Source organism: Arvicanthis niloticus, chromosome 13, assembly GCF_011762505.2.
Source record: "Arvicanthis niloticus isolate mArvNil1 chromosome 13, mArvNil1.pat.X, whole genome shotgun sequence".
NCBI classification, from domain to species: Eukaryota; Metazoa; Chordata; class Mammalia; order Rodentia; family Muridae; genus Arvicanthis; species Arvicanthis niloticus.
Window position 1 is genome coordinate 57,618,554 of NC_047670.1, and position 15,429 is coordinate 57,633,982.

Here is a 15,429-nt window from a genome sequence, read left to right on the forward strand (position 1 = left end):
TGGGTAATTATTCCTAACAAGTTATCCATAAAGGGGGAACCTCTTAATTATCCCACATGGCTGACCTTCAACTGTCATTATAGCAGGCACAGGTACTGGCCATTTCCTGTGGGTTTTAAATGCTCTGCAATTCCCTAACTCCAATTCTCTGCAGTTTTAGTCGTCAGGATCAGCAATAATTTAAGAAGGCAAACAAAGCAATCTAAAGCAATTTCACAAACAAAATTCATCCACTTACAACAATTTAAGTTAAAGTCCATTCCCCATTCCTTCTAGGTATTAAAACATTACTCACAAGGTTTGCTTTAACCATGTTTCTCTTGTACATGTATGTACACCCATACTCTTATGCTAATTCACTGTCAGAACTATGGTTATTATGTGTCAGTAACAGGCTTCACTAGTGATGTTCTGTGGGCTGTCCAGCTGCTTGTTTTTTAATCAGTTTGTATTTTCTCTTACCCACAGATTTTATATACACACACACACACACACACACACACACACACACACACACATCCCTCATTAAAATAATTTTAATCATAGGGTTTCTTCTTCAGTCCAAGAAGAAAATCACACAACTTTCCTGAAAATGTTTTCTCTTAGGAAGTTTTTTCCATGTTAGAAAAAAAGGGATTTATGTTAAGTGGTTAGAAAGGAGGAGTTCTATGTGCTGAGCCAGGACTAGGCTTAAGGAAGTGAATTAGCACTTTTCCTCTACAAACCTGAGAAAAGGCTGAACCCAGCAGGAGCAGAAACCTGCAGCAGCCCTGCGACAGGGAGAGAGGGCAGCATCTTTGGAAGTGTAGAAATGCATCTTATAAACAGAGCTTAAAACCTTAAATTCTAAGTTGCATATTTTTATTTTACTGGTTGTCAAACAGGTTGGATAAAAAGAATGGTTACATTTTGTGCTTTGTGAAGCTAACAAACCATCCTTTGGCTGAAATCACTAACTAGGGAAGTGACTCTTTATAGCACCACTTCTCTCTAGGGCTCAGGCCATCTGTGAGCCCAGTACATACACAGGAACCCAAATATGAAACTGCTTATCTGTAAGGCACCAAATAAAAAACTGTGATTTAACATAGTATTTGCCATAATCGGACACATCTAACAAGATTTCTAACCAGTGAAGATACTACTAAAACACAAATCTCCAAAGACTGTCCCAACCTTCTGCACGAAGAACCTTTACTTTTTACTAACTCTCTTTGCACTTCTATTTGCATTTAATTCACCATTTCTTGCCTTTGTCTCCCCAACACTCTCATCTATGTAAACTTTCAATTGAGTAAGTAAGACTTTATAGGTTAAGGTCCTGCCAGGCAAAGCTGCTCTATCCAGTAGAAAGGAAATTATTTATGCTTATGGCTTTGGAAATGCATAAAGCTACCAGGAATTTAATCATGGGGATTCACCCCAAGGCCTTATTGAAACTTAATCATCTCCTAAAAGTCCCACCCTTAAATAACTTATATGGAATGTGTTTCCATCATCCTTATACTTCACAACTGGAATTAAATTTCAACACTAAAATGTTGGGGGACAATCAATCATATGGAAATGGTAGCATATTTAAGTTACTGTCAGTGAAACTGCCCACAGATCATAGTTCCTACACCCCAAGGTTAACCACTGTCTTAGCCAGGCATTAGAAAAGGTCACATTCTGTACATTTCAGGTCACTCTGACTCCATCAGGCATTCTTATTCCTGGTAGCTCGTACTGGAAGGTAAAACTTGGTCCAGATCTTCAAGAGCACTGTGGTGCTCAGGTCTGCAACCAACTCACCAATACTGAGTTCTCTGAAATGACACCTCATTTTCTCAAAGTATGATTTTGTCAATTGTAGCTGCCTTGCCCAAAGTAAGAGGTGAGTTACAAGTGCAGACTAAGGATGCAACACTGGGAGACTGCTCAGCTCCAAGGGTAATAACTACAGGTTCGGTCCATTACACTTCATCCCGCTTTAGGTTTCTCCCAGGAAGAAGAACTGAGAAGCCAAGAGAAGAGAACTTCAACAGGTGAAGAAAATGAAAACATCACAAGGTTAAAAACTCTAATTAAAATGTTCCTCTCCTACCTCCACTTCATTTATATGTTTGGTAGATGCCTGTTTGTTTGCAAACATATGCATGTGTTGGGCCATAGGTCAACATCCAGTGTTTTTTTCTCCATCTATTTCTTTTGGGGGTGAGGGTAGGGGTGGCATTTGACCCCAGAGAGTGAAGGTACAGATCCTTGTGAACAGCCTTGTGGGAATCAAATGTGGGTCACTAGAAGAACAGCTAGTACTTTAAACCACAGAGCCATCTCTCTAGCCCTTCTCCAACTTTTTAAAATGAGGTCTCTTGCTGAACCTGGAGCACATTAATTCTGCCAGACTGGTTAACCAGCAAGCCTCTCACATCAGCCTGTTTCCACCTCTCCAGCACTGGGATTACAGGCACAATCCACTTTTTTATGTGGGTGCTGAACATCCAAATGCAAGTCCTCAAACTATGTTGCATAGCAAGCATTTTACTGAGTTACACTATTTGTTTTGTTTTTGAAACTGGCCTCACTTGTAGCCCAGGCTGGCCTAGAACTAATACTGCAGCTCAGGCAAGCCCGGCCTCCACCACGTCTTCTGCCTCAGTGTAAGTACTGGGATAATAAGTGTGTGCCACCATGACTGGCTCTCGTGTTCAATATTTTAGTGTCCACTCACTGCTGAGACAAATCTCATTCATCCAACAACCTAAAAGGGTAGTTCTTGTACTATTTTCCAGGATAAGAATTAGGCTAAGAGGCTATCAGACATCATTTTCCAAAAAATCAATTCCTAGAAGAATGTGTGGATGAAGACTAATGTGAGGTCTCTAATGTTGTGTAACTACTCACTGCTAACAAATTCCTCTGGTGTCTTCAAAGACTGTTAGTAAACCCCAGGGCCTTTGTGCTCCCTCCTTCTGGCCCTGGGCAGCAGGATCAAGGCTACAATAAGATGGTGCCATTGTAGACGTTTTCTTTTATAAATGGGATTAAAAAGAAAAAAAAAAAAAAAAAAAAAAAAACAAGTAGAGGATGAAAATAGCTAAACTGTCAAAATTAAAAATATACCAATGAACTAAGAGATCCAAACTCAAGGAGCCAAGGGCCATACTTGGTACTTACTGATGGGGAAGTACCACAGGGTGTATGTCTGGACAGTGTTCTGGAATTTTCTAGAGCTAAGCTAGAAAGGCTTGAACATGGTCTTTAGGACCAAACTGGAAGATCTTGTCCATAATCACCTTAATAGTTCCCTCCTCTTTTTCCCAAGAGGTGGGATAATATAGGTCTGGAAGGACAGAATGCCAGAATCACCAAGATTCAATTACTGAGAAGTATTTGATAAGAAAGGTTTCTGCAGCATGGTTGAAGCCAAGCCCAGCCCTGCCAGGACTTTAAATTAAAGCAACTTTACAGAGATACTTATCAAAAATCATACATAAGACAGGAAGGAGGGAGGAAGGGAGAGATGAAAGAAGGAAAAAACAAACAATGCCTGCTAATGCAGCATGTTCTTCATTTATGGGCTCTTAGGTGACCTAGTCTAAGGTGTCAACGTGAAGGAGCACAATATCTCCTGAAGAGGTGCGGCCCCCAGGCTGATTGCTGAAGACTGCGTTTGCTCAAGAGGCAAGTGGGAGAGGAAGGCAGTGACAATGACAAAGGCAGAAGAAGAGGCTGGACATGTTCTTGGTGGATCGCAAACTTCTGAGGGCACAGTGGAAGAGCCTGGGAAAGCAGGAGGCTGTGCATCTTGATGTGCGCAGATTTCTTCTAGCTATTTAAATCACTCCAAATGACAGCAGTGGGCCTGGGAGCAGTAGTATTCTAGGCCTGATTTCTTTCCCACACACCCTTCCCAATTCAAGTGAGCTTCTTGGTATTTACACAAGTTCACAGCATCCAGGAACCATGGCATCACAGCATTTATACAGGTGCTGACCTAAGCTAAGCTACAAGGACACTGAGTTGAAAAAATCAGGAAACCATCCATTAGAAACCCTTAAACTGGAATTTTTGCACTTAACTTATAAATAAGAAGTATCTTAGAACTAATTAACAGAGACAAGACATAAATCCTTGTTTCCTACCAACTCCTCCTCCTCCAGTACTCTGCCTTAACAAATGGTACTGTATACAGGCATCCTGGGCCTGAAGACCAGAGGAATTGGTTCTTGCCTACCTTTCCAACCTCACTGCACTCTTATTTCAGCCAATCCTGCTGCACCAAAGCTATGTCCTCCTGTTCCCTATCTGCCAAGCTTCATGCTTCCTGGTAGCCTGTGGTGCCAGTCATACCGTCTACTGAAAGTGTCTCAGATCCCAAGGCTGACTCTCTCTTCATCATTCTCTTTTCAGATTCTCAGAAAACCTTTGCCTGGTCCCAATCTAAAGCAGCCATGCGGTCGGTCTTCATCACATGGCTTCAGCTCACTTACTTGAGCTGATTTATTCCTGGCACATAATGGATGCTAATTAAATGCTGGGTAGATAAACTGAGTACTTGGTGCTACTGAATGCATAGCTAGGTTTCAGCAAGATCACCTCAGAGGTGAAGAGACAGCTCAGCAGTTAAAAGTAATTTTTTGCATATATGGGAACTAAAGTTTAGATCGCAGCACTCACAAAACAAACTGGGTGTGCCCCACAAATGCCTATATCCCCAGTGCCAAGGAAAATGGAGACAAGAGGATCAATGGACCTGAAAACATAAGCCCCAAGTTCAAGAAGAGACCCTAGCTCAGAGAAATGGGCAAAGAGTGATGAGCAAAAGGGCACTAATACCTACAGATACCTGTACACACACACATACACACACACACATCTTAAAAACCAACCAACCAACAAACAAAAAAACCCAAGAAGAAAGATCCTGCTGGGCATGGAGAATGAACTGATGCAGTCAAAATACAATACAAGGAAACCAGTAAAGAAGTCATTCTGATAGAAAGATGAAGGTTTGAGACAAGGGAGTGACTAGAGCATGAGATATAAAGATTTGTTATGTAGGAAACATTAATCCATAGAACATAATGTCTGGATGAGAGAGGAGTCTAAGTCTCTGGGCTTCTGAATGAATAGGAAACTAGATACAGTACACTAGCACCTGCATGTCTGGTTGCAAGGTTTAAAGCAGCTGGATTGGCAGACCTAGAACCTGAGTTCAGTGTGTTAAGAGGTCATGCTTTTTCACAGAAAACATGGCAGTCTGCTGCCACCATCACCACCAACATAGGAAAGAAGAAAGCCTGCACAGGAGCAGACTTATAGCAATGTCGCTGATATACTACACTTCAAAACCAAGAGCAAGGACAAGGAATTAAGATTAATGCTGGCAGTTCAACTAAATGTATGTGTAACAGGTATTAATAACATGTGAATTCCAAACAGTATCTGCTACCAGGAAGTGGGGACAGGGAATCAGGTGAGCTGAGGTCAATGTATTTGCTTGGTTTTGGTTGGTATATTAGTATTTTTAAAATAAGGTCTCATTATGTAGCCCAGGCTAACCTTCAAAATCATGATTCTCTTGCCCTAGTCTGCCAAGGGCTAGGATTATATTCATGTGCCACCACATCTCATCTTCAATGTGCTTTTCAAGAATAAAGATAAAATTATGCATCCAGACCTGCTTTCTAAGATGGAAAGTGCCAAGCTTCCCAGTAACAAACATTTCAAATATTGAAGGGCTGCCTTTTCAGAGTGTTAGTGTATTTTTATTTCTTCACCTGGAAACACTACTGAATTCAACAAAGGGAATCACCTAGCAATTATCACTTTGTTAATTATTACCTGCTAAAGCATCCTAAAATAGTTTTGTACAAGTTGAGTAACTTTTAGCCAGAACAGGGGTCTTAAATCTGAACCAAAATTTCAGAATTTTCAGTCTAAAAATGCCCAGATCCCTCTACAGATTCAGTCACAATGGGCTATGCCTGAGACCTGTTGAAAATAGCATTTAACAGAAAGCATTTCCTTCTACTAGCATCTACTTCCCTTTGCCTTTTTTTTTTTTTTTTTCCCTTTGCCCTTTTAACAAAACATTTAAGAGGGATTTAATGCCAGTACAGTGGTGGGTCCCACTTCTATCTAAGGGATAAGAGATTCAAGTTAGGCTGAAAATTTGTGATTCTGCAAAAACTATGAGGTAGTTCTTAAATTCTCCTTATTCATTTCTTGACAGTGCATGCCAACACTTTCTAACTAAGCATCGGATCCTATGTGTATACGGCCCAAAAAACTCTACCAAACCTGGGTTACTTCAAGAATCAGAAGTAATGTGACCCTAAGCCATCACTGTATCAGATGCGGTCTTGCATTTCCCTATATCTCATTTCCTGTAATGTCATGCCCTCAGAGAAAGTATGCATCAATTTCCACTTCAAAGCCCATTTGACTAAACAGTAAATAATGCACTTTGTCTAGTTTGAATTCAATGTACGAAAGCTTTAAGCTGAATTCTAGGAACTGCGAAATGGTTGCTACTATGCAAAATAGAGAGGGGTGTTTGGGCCAGTAAAATCATAGATTTGCCTCAGATCTCACCACAATTAAATGCAACTGTAGTTTCTTGATGATACTACACTATGAGCTATCTTGAGAAAGTTAGAAAGAAAGAAAGAAAGAAAGAAAGAAAGAAAGAAAGAAAGAAAGAAAGAAAGAGAAACCCCAAAGAGCCATAGTCTGTTCACTTTTTTTGTTCAAGCTTGCTATGTGGTCAAGGATGGCCTTGAACTCCTAATCATCCTCTTCAAGGGCAGAGAATGTGACTCCATGCTCAGCTAAAAAACAGTTAACTGTTCTTCCTACTCCCCTCTTCCAACTGTAATTTATGAGATAATTAAAATAACAACAAGCTCTTTTGCTATACAGATCTTATGATTTCCTATTTTACTTTTAAGTTGGACTTAAAAATTTACTCTTTTGGTGCTGGTGAGATGGCTCAGTGGGATAAAGGCACTTACAGCCAAGCCTGATGACCTGGGTTTAATCCCTGGGACCCACGTGGTTTAAAAACAAAACAAAAAACAAACTGAACTTCCCAGGAGTGACATAGAACCTCCCTTCTCTTGAAAGACTTCTAATTTTTAAAGTTTACTATGTTTATATTTATTTGTAAAGCTAAGTAAAAAATCAGTCCTTATTTAAAAATTCTACACTAAAGCCTACTGCTGATTGTAAATATTCTTCAAACAAAAGGAAGGGGGATGAAGTCTGCCTTGTACGTACACTAAGTAAAAACATGAAGGGCTTCTGAGCTTCAGGTATCTGAGGCTCAACTGCTTCCATATCAAATTTTTCCTTCTGTCCACACCATATCAACTGTAAACTTTTCTCCTCTTTTCCATCAGTGGTATCTTTCCATGCACCCTCTCACCATCCTAACCATTTGCTGACTAAGTGAGAACCCTTCACTTACTTTTAGCTGCCCTACCTACTTAGTATAAATCCTACCCACTATCAATCCTAAAACATTTCTTCAGTCCATCCTTTCTAATTTTCTTTTCTCTTTCGTATTCAGATGACATCAGCTACTATGCTCATTTGTTCCAACGGCTCTCCTTACTGCTCACTTCTTCCTTTCCTGAGCATCTTCATGACACACAAACCAAGCCATATGGTTCCTGTGTTTAGCATTCACTCTAGTGGTTTGAAACTGTCCATAAACTGAAAACTATTAGGATTACCTTAAAGCACCAATGCATCCTCTAAGAGTTTACACATTTGATTAACTGAGGAAAGAAAGGGACTAGGAAAGGTTTGCCTTAAATTAGTCTACACATTTTTATACCACACAATCTTAATTAGTTTGAGTCTCCATTATAATGCTAATGTACTGAAAAGGTTTACTTAAAAATAAAAACAGGGCTGGGGTGGAGTGAAAGGCACACCTTTAATCCTAGCACTGAAGAGGCAGAGGTAGGTAGATTCTGTGAGTGTGAGACTCACTTGGTCTACTATCTATAGTGAGTTCTAGACAGCCTGGACTATGTAGAAAGACCTTGTCTCAAAAACCTAAACAACAACAAAAAAGATCCATTATGGACTAGGGATATATATAGTTCAGTGGTAGAGTACTTGCATAGCATGTATGAGTATGAGTCTGTGGATTTAATTCCCAGTATTGCAAAGAACAAAACCAAGTAAAACCAACTTCATTAACAGGCAGGCTCTATTCATCCTTTTGTAGTCACTCTAAAAATTTGCCAACTCACAAGAATATCAATGATTTTTTGTTTGCTTGGGGGATAGAATTCTGGGTCTGGTACAAGCCAGGCAAGCACTATCCTGATGCATATAGTCCCAGCCCTTCATAATTTTACTTAGCTTACAGGGCAGACTTCATCCCCTTACTTTTGTTTGCAGAATATACATGTTAACCAATGCTATTTCCTAAGGTACAGATCGATACTCCACCTGAAAATTATACTCTAGTCTCTCCCAAACCTAAGTCTCCTTACATGAACAAAAACAAGGGGGAAGTAGCTAATCCCATATGCAAACTATTCTATCAAAGAGATTAAGTTTTAGAGATTCTTGGACTAAGCTCCTGAGAACACAGGAACTACAGACTACTGAGTGAGCACTCTGATAGGAGCCAGTTTTTCCTGAAGCCACATATGAAGCCACATTATGAGGGCAGACACTAGTCCTCCTGACACATTTTCTTTAAAACCATATTTCCTCTGAAGTGTTGGAATGTGCCAAGTACTTTCCAAAGAATAACTTTTTTCCTGTTAGAGATAGAACTTGGGGCCTTGCACATGCTCCCACAGAGGTAGATCTCCAGTCTTCAAAGAGTGCTTACTGCTTACTTACAACTTGCCTTAGAAACTAACACTCTAAGTTTCCATGTGTTAGAGGTAAGAGTAAAATACAGACCAATACCTTAAAGCACCAATTGAGTAAAAAGTTGTTGTAAGGGCTAGGATTCATCGCAAGCAGCCTGACTTATGGTTGCTCACCCTAGACTCCCTGTATACAGTGGAGCAGAATGGCAAAAGCCAGAAAAGTGAAGATCTTTAGGGCACCTAAAGAACTACCTTGACATTCCTTGATCTTGATTTTTTTCTAACAAATAGGGAAACAGGAAGAAATTAGTAGTAGACCTACCTAGGTCCTCGTAGTCTTAGATTAGAATGAGAAAGAGAAACCTCCACTTTCTGTTCATAGAAGATACATCACCTAGAAAATCGAAAGTTTTCACACAGGACTCTAGGACAAGATAATGCTTTCTTGATGAATCCCACAGATCTTCCTGTGAAGTCTTGACTTAGTGCTTTTCTAGATACGAGCTAGTTCAGGGGACCCAGGATTTAGGATGATGTAGTGATTTCAATGATAAATGTCACTTACAATCTCAGGCATTTAGATGCATCAATTTGGTCTTTAGTTGATGGCACTGTTAGGGGAAAATTAGGAAGAAGTATGTCATTGCCATTTCTAGTCTGCTCCATATTCTTGTGGTTCAAGTGGATATGTTTGCCGCTTGCTGCTATGCTTTCACACTATGACAGAATCAGATCTCTCTGGAACCATATGCCAAATAAACCCTTTATTCTATAAGTTGCCTTGGTCATGGATTATTTACTTACCACAATAGAAAAGCAAACTAGTATAGATGGCTTACTTTTAAGTTCCCTCAAGTACTCTAGCATTGCCACTGGTTTTCTAGTAGGGATTCAGACTGCTGCTATGAAACCGCATGCCTACCTTTACCACTCACTGTAGTAGCTCCTCTAATGGACAAGCAATACCTAGGTCCATACTTCAGGAGCAGTTATTTGGCTTGACATACAGCAATCTGTGTATCTGTGACTTGTTTATCAATATTTGTGTTATGGTCTTACTCTGTTTCTTCTAAGTTTTACTTTTAAATCTGCTATAATGTGCCCCCAACATCCTTTTTTAAAAAATCAAGAACAGGCTGCAGGAAAAGTATAGTTCTTCAGTTTGTTGTACCTGTTCTGTAAGATTAATAATATATTCAATAAAATTAAAAACTGAAAAATTCACCTGAAATTCCTTAGAATTTAGGAGGCAACATTCCTGAAAGGCAGTTAACTCTTTCTCTAGATGTTTAACACTGATGATATTGTGTAGAGGTAAAGAGACTCCATACAGTTTTAAAAGAAAGAGGTAAATGAAATAATTACAACTTTTCTCCAATAAGCTTCAAGCTGCCGTAATAGATGAGAAGGCCTCGGAGCAGCCATAGATCTACTTATGTACACAAGGAGAGAAGTCTGAGCTAAGACAAGCAAGTGGCTGTAAGACTGGGGACCATGAGGGTAAGAGGAGATGGAGAAGAGAGGAAGCAGAACTGGAATGCCACTGTGACTGCCTGTGTAGTTACTGGAGCTGTGACTAACGTGTGTAGAGGCCAAGTTAAGGCAAAGCTCCAGTGAGATCTGGCTGGCAGCAGCACTCTTGTCAGGCTTTGGAAGCCACTGATTTTAAAAAGCATGTAAATGTGAATTCAGAGATCATGGAGAACATGGCTTATTTCACGATCAACAAGAAAGCTGACTTTCTGACTTGATTCTGCTGTGCTAGTATACATTATCTTAATTCATGCCACCAGTCTAATTGTGTTGTTTCTAAATTTACTATTTTATTTCATTTGGTTTTTTGAGATGGAGTTACATGTAAGCTATCCTTGAACTCATTATTTTCCAGTTTCTGAGATTATAGGTGTCCACCACCATGCTAGGCGTAAAAACAACTTTTAAAACATATTTTAAAACTTGTAATTGAAAGTCAAGTAAAGTGGTGCATGCTCATACTCCCAACAACTCATGAAGTTGAAGAGAACTGCTGAACCATTACAGAGATCCACTTCAAAATAGTAACAAAAGTGGGTTTACAGTTGTGCTGGCTGATTTTAGGTCAACTTGGCACAAGCTAGCTAGCACCATTTTGGAAAAGGGAGCCTCACTTGAGAATATGCTCCCACCATATATTGGCCTATGGGCAAGCCTATAGTACATTTTTTAAATTTATGATTGATACAGGAGGACACAGTTCCACTGTGGACAGTGTTAGTCCTAAACTAGTGATTCTGGAAGCTATAAGATAGCCGGTGGAACTAGCCAATAATCAGCATTCCTCTGTGGCCTATGCATCTGCTCCTGCCTCCAGGTGTCTGCACTGTTTTGAGTTCCTGCCTTGATTTCCCTGGATGATGAACTATCATCTGTAAGATGAAATAAACCCTTTCCTCCCAAAATTGTTTATGGTTATGGTGTTTTATCACAGTAATAGAAACCAGCTAAGCTGGATGATGGCAGCACCTGCCCTTAATGCCAACACTTAGGAGGCAGAGGCAGGCAGGTATCTGTGAGTTCAAGGCCAGCTTGATCTACAAATCGAGTTCCAGGACAGCTAGAAGAGATCCTGTCTCGGGAAAAAAGAAAAAAAAGGAAGAAAGGAAAGAAGGGAGGCACAGAAAGGGGGGGGGGGGGGGAAGGGAGGAAAGGAAGCAGGGAAGGAAGAAGGAAGAAAGAAAGGAAGGAGGAAAACTCTAAGAACAATTCAAAATAAACTAAACAAAATTCTGGTCAGTTAGATAGCACAGGTAAATTATCCATTACTTGAACCTGTGTTAAGAATCTTCACTTTAGCTGGGCAGCAGGGGTACATGCATTTAATCCCAGCACTCAGGACAGAGGCAGGAGGATCTCATAAGTTTGAGGCCGGCCTGGTCTACAGAGCAAGTTCCAGGACAGCCAGGGTACACAGAGAAACCCTGTCTTTAAAAGAAAAATAAATAAATAAAATAAAAAACAAAATAAAAAATAAAAAAAGATTCAATATAATCTCTAGTATACTGATACTGACTGAAAATTTTTAAACATTTATTTATATGTGGTTTGAATGAGAATGCCCCCTCAACCCAACCCCCACACCCACACCCTCCACCCCCTACCCCCCCAAACTCATATATTTGAATGTTTGGTAGACAATTGGAGGAATGTTTTACAAGGATTAAATGTGGCCTTGTTGGAGGAGGTGTGTCACTGGGGGAGTAGGCTTTGAGGTTTGAGAAAGTTAGCTCTTCATCTCCTTGCCTTGTGGCTGTGAACTCAACATGTAAGCTCTCAACAACTGCTCCAGTGCCATGCTCCCTGCCATGATGATCATGAACTAACGCTATTAAACCCTAAGCAAGCCCCCAATGAGCTTTCTTATGTAAGTTGCCTTGGTCATGTTGCCTCGTCACTACAACTGAAAACTAAGACAGTATATATAGTATGTACATGGGTACATGTGTGCCATAGCACATGCGGAGGTCTTAACTTTGGAGTTTTCTCTTTTTCTACCACATGGCTTCCAACTCAGGTTGTTGGAGGCTTGGTGGCAAGTAGCTTTATGGGTAAAGCTGCCTCTAAGTTAAAAAAACAACAACAAAAAAAACAACTTTAACCAAAACACCCTGTTCTTTACATACATCTCATTTTCCCTCCCTTCCCCTCTCACCCCTACCCTGTGTGTGTGTGTGTGTGTGTGTGTGTGTGTGTGTGTGTGTGTAGATTCTTCAAGAGGATGGCAAAAGCACACTTGAGAAAGGAAAGGGTGCAAAGAACAGAGCATAGAGAAACAGTACAGAGCAAAGAGGAAATGCAACCAGATCCTCATCTTCCACCATGACTACCAATCCTCATATTCCTAATTATCTCAAGAACACTATATATAAATCAACTGCAATGTATGCATCTTGAGAAGTAAAAATCTCCACAACATTTTCATATCAAGTCATTGCAGAATCAGGTTTTTACCAATGCATATAAACAGTTTGTAAACTTAAGCAGAAGTAAAGGGAACAATACAGAAATGAGATAGACTCAGAGGAGCCATACTGAGAGAGGGAGAAAAGTGAAACCCAGCAACCACTCCAGTTGTTTAAACATTTTTATTTGTTTTTTTTGAGAAAAGATCTTACTATGTAGCCTTGGCATACCTGGAACTCACTAGGCAGACTAGACTGGCCACAAACTCACAGGGATCTAACTACCTCTGCCAAAAAAAAAGAAAAACAGTCAGTCAGTTAGTTGTCATAATCAATGAATGCTTAAAATCCTTGCAGTTGGGAAGCTGAGACTGAAGGATCAGGAATTCAAAGACAGGTTGTGCTACATAGATCCTGTTCCCCAACCCCCCCCCCCCACCTCCCAGAAAGAGAAGGGGGGGGGGGAGAGGTGGAGAGGAAGAAGAGGAGAAAGGCAGGAAAGAAAGGCATTAGCCTGAAAGGCAACTAAGCTGACTTTTTAAGCATAATAAAATGACTATTTTTCCTTCCCATTTTATTGGGTAGCTGACAAGAATAATACAGATGTTCAGGTATATTGAAAACTTAAAGCTGTAAACTAAACATCAGTAGAAGAGATAGGAAAGAAGCTGAAAACTGCGGTTTGAGATTTAACAGTGGTCAATTGCTGGCACTGTTACAGAATGAGATGTGTTTATATCAAACCTAAAAACAAAACTTGGGCTCAAATCTACTACAAAGGAGCACAAAGTCAAATGACTTTCTTTACATCATTCTCCCTAAATTAAGCATTTCACATTTCTATTCTTCAAAGAATAAAATTAAAGCATTTCTGAAACGGTTGTGATTACAACTCCAGCTCTAAAAATCAAAAAGTGCTTTCAGTATTCCCACCATGTAGGTCCCAGGGATTGAGCTCAGGTTTATCCACTTTGGCACCAAGTACCATTGCCTGCTTGGCCCTGAAATGCTAGCTTTTTGTTGATGATGTTAGTCACTAAAAGTTGTAAAGCAAGGACTAGAAAAGACATTATCATATTTGATATATCTGTTCCAATATCCCAGATTTTATTAGGATCAAATCTGGCAAGTAGGCTAACATTCTGAGTGGCGATTTTAGTGTTTCCCCCTAAATGCTGTTCATCACTCAACCTTTAGAAGAAGGAGCTAATTGTGATTTAAAGTGGCTGCATCATTTATAAAGTGCCTTTTACTTTCTATAACATTGACTACAGATTTAGACACAGGGTAGAGAGTTGGCTTGATTATGGGTGACTAATAATCTGATTAGATATAGTAGGCTGAAATACATTTACACACATAATCCCTTCTCACAAAAGGGAAGTGGATAAACTCACCAGGTATACTACTGCTAGTTTCTGTATCAACTTGACAGATACTAAAGTCATTTGGGAAGACAGAACCTCAATTAATAAAATGTCCCCCCCCCCCCCCAGATTGGCCTTTAGGCAAGACTGGTACATTTTCTTAACTAGTTATTGTTGTGGGAGAACCAGACCCACCATAGGTGGTAATACTACTGAACCTGTGGTTTTGAATTATATAAGCAAATAGACTGAGCAAACCAATAAGCAGTGTTACTCTGTAGCCCCTGCATCAGTTCCTACCTCCAGGTTTCTGCCTTCATTTCCTGTCCTAACTTCCCTGGATGATGAACTAAAAGCTAAAAGATGAAATAAACCCTTTCCTCCCCATGTTGCTTTTAGTCATGGTATTTCATCACAGCAACAGGAACTCTTAAGGATGTGAAGAAGAAAGCATACAAATTCTGAAAGCTAACGACTGGATTAAGACATAAAAGATCCACTGGGCTCAAAGGAAGCAGAGAACAGAGTGTAATAGAGGAACAACCAAAAAGACAAATGAATCTGCAGCACAGACCCTAGAAAGGCCCAGGTCTTTTAAAAAAAAAAAAAAAAGGGTAAAAGGGTGTGTATGAGATGGGGCTGGAACATGGGAGTGCTAGCACAAAGTCTTGAGAGAGGAAGTAAAACTTCCTAACTCAACCCAACTTAATTAGGAGAACTGTCCTCTCCAAAGGAGCATGGAGTATACTGATAAGAAGTGAAAAGATGTCAAAGTCTACACAGTCAATGCTTTATCCATGCTGTAGCAGAGACTCCTAAATAATCACTCTTTGGCATCTTTTTCTCCTGTATGATGTTAGTCACTGAAAGTTGTAAAGGTCAACCTTCAGTCATGAATAACCAGACATTTAAAATAATCTAACAAGAAAGGAAGAAAACAAAGGTGTTTGACTTTTTAAAAAAACTTAAAAAAATTCAAAACTAACTACTAACGGATGATGCTCTCCTAAATAAAAGTCTAATTTAAGAAAAAGGAAGGGATGAAAACAGCAGAGTCTTAGTAGTAAAGAAAGTGGTAATGATGAGTCAGCCTAGAATAAGAACTAAAAAGCAGATCTAGAGAATATTCCAACTGCAAAGTAAGGGCTAGAAGAACATAGCTTAAGAAAATAAAAGGTGCTAGGCAGTGCTGGAACTTGACCTTAATCTGGTCCTTGGGCAGCAGAGGCAGGCAGATCTCCAAATTCGAAGACAGCCTGATCTGGCTGTAGTAGTTCCAAGACTACACTGAGAAAT

General features: G+C 39.9%; 1 protein-coding gene across 4 annotated transcripts in view; it reads right to left on the reverse strand.

The window, feature by feature from the left end:
- Tcf20 (transcription factor 20) overlaps window positions 1–15,429 on the reverse strand; it is a 171,708-nt gene that overhangs the window by 23,853 nt on the left and 132,426 nt on the right. The gene's annotated exons all lie outside the window — the stretch shown is intronic.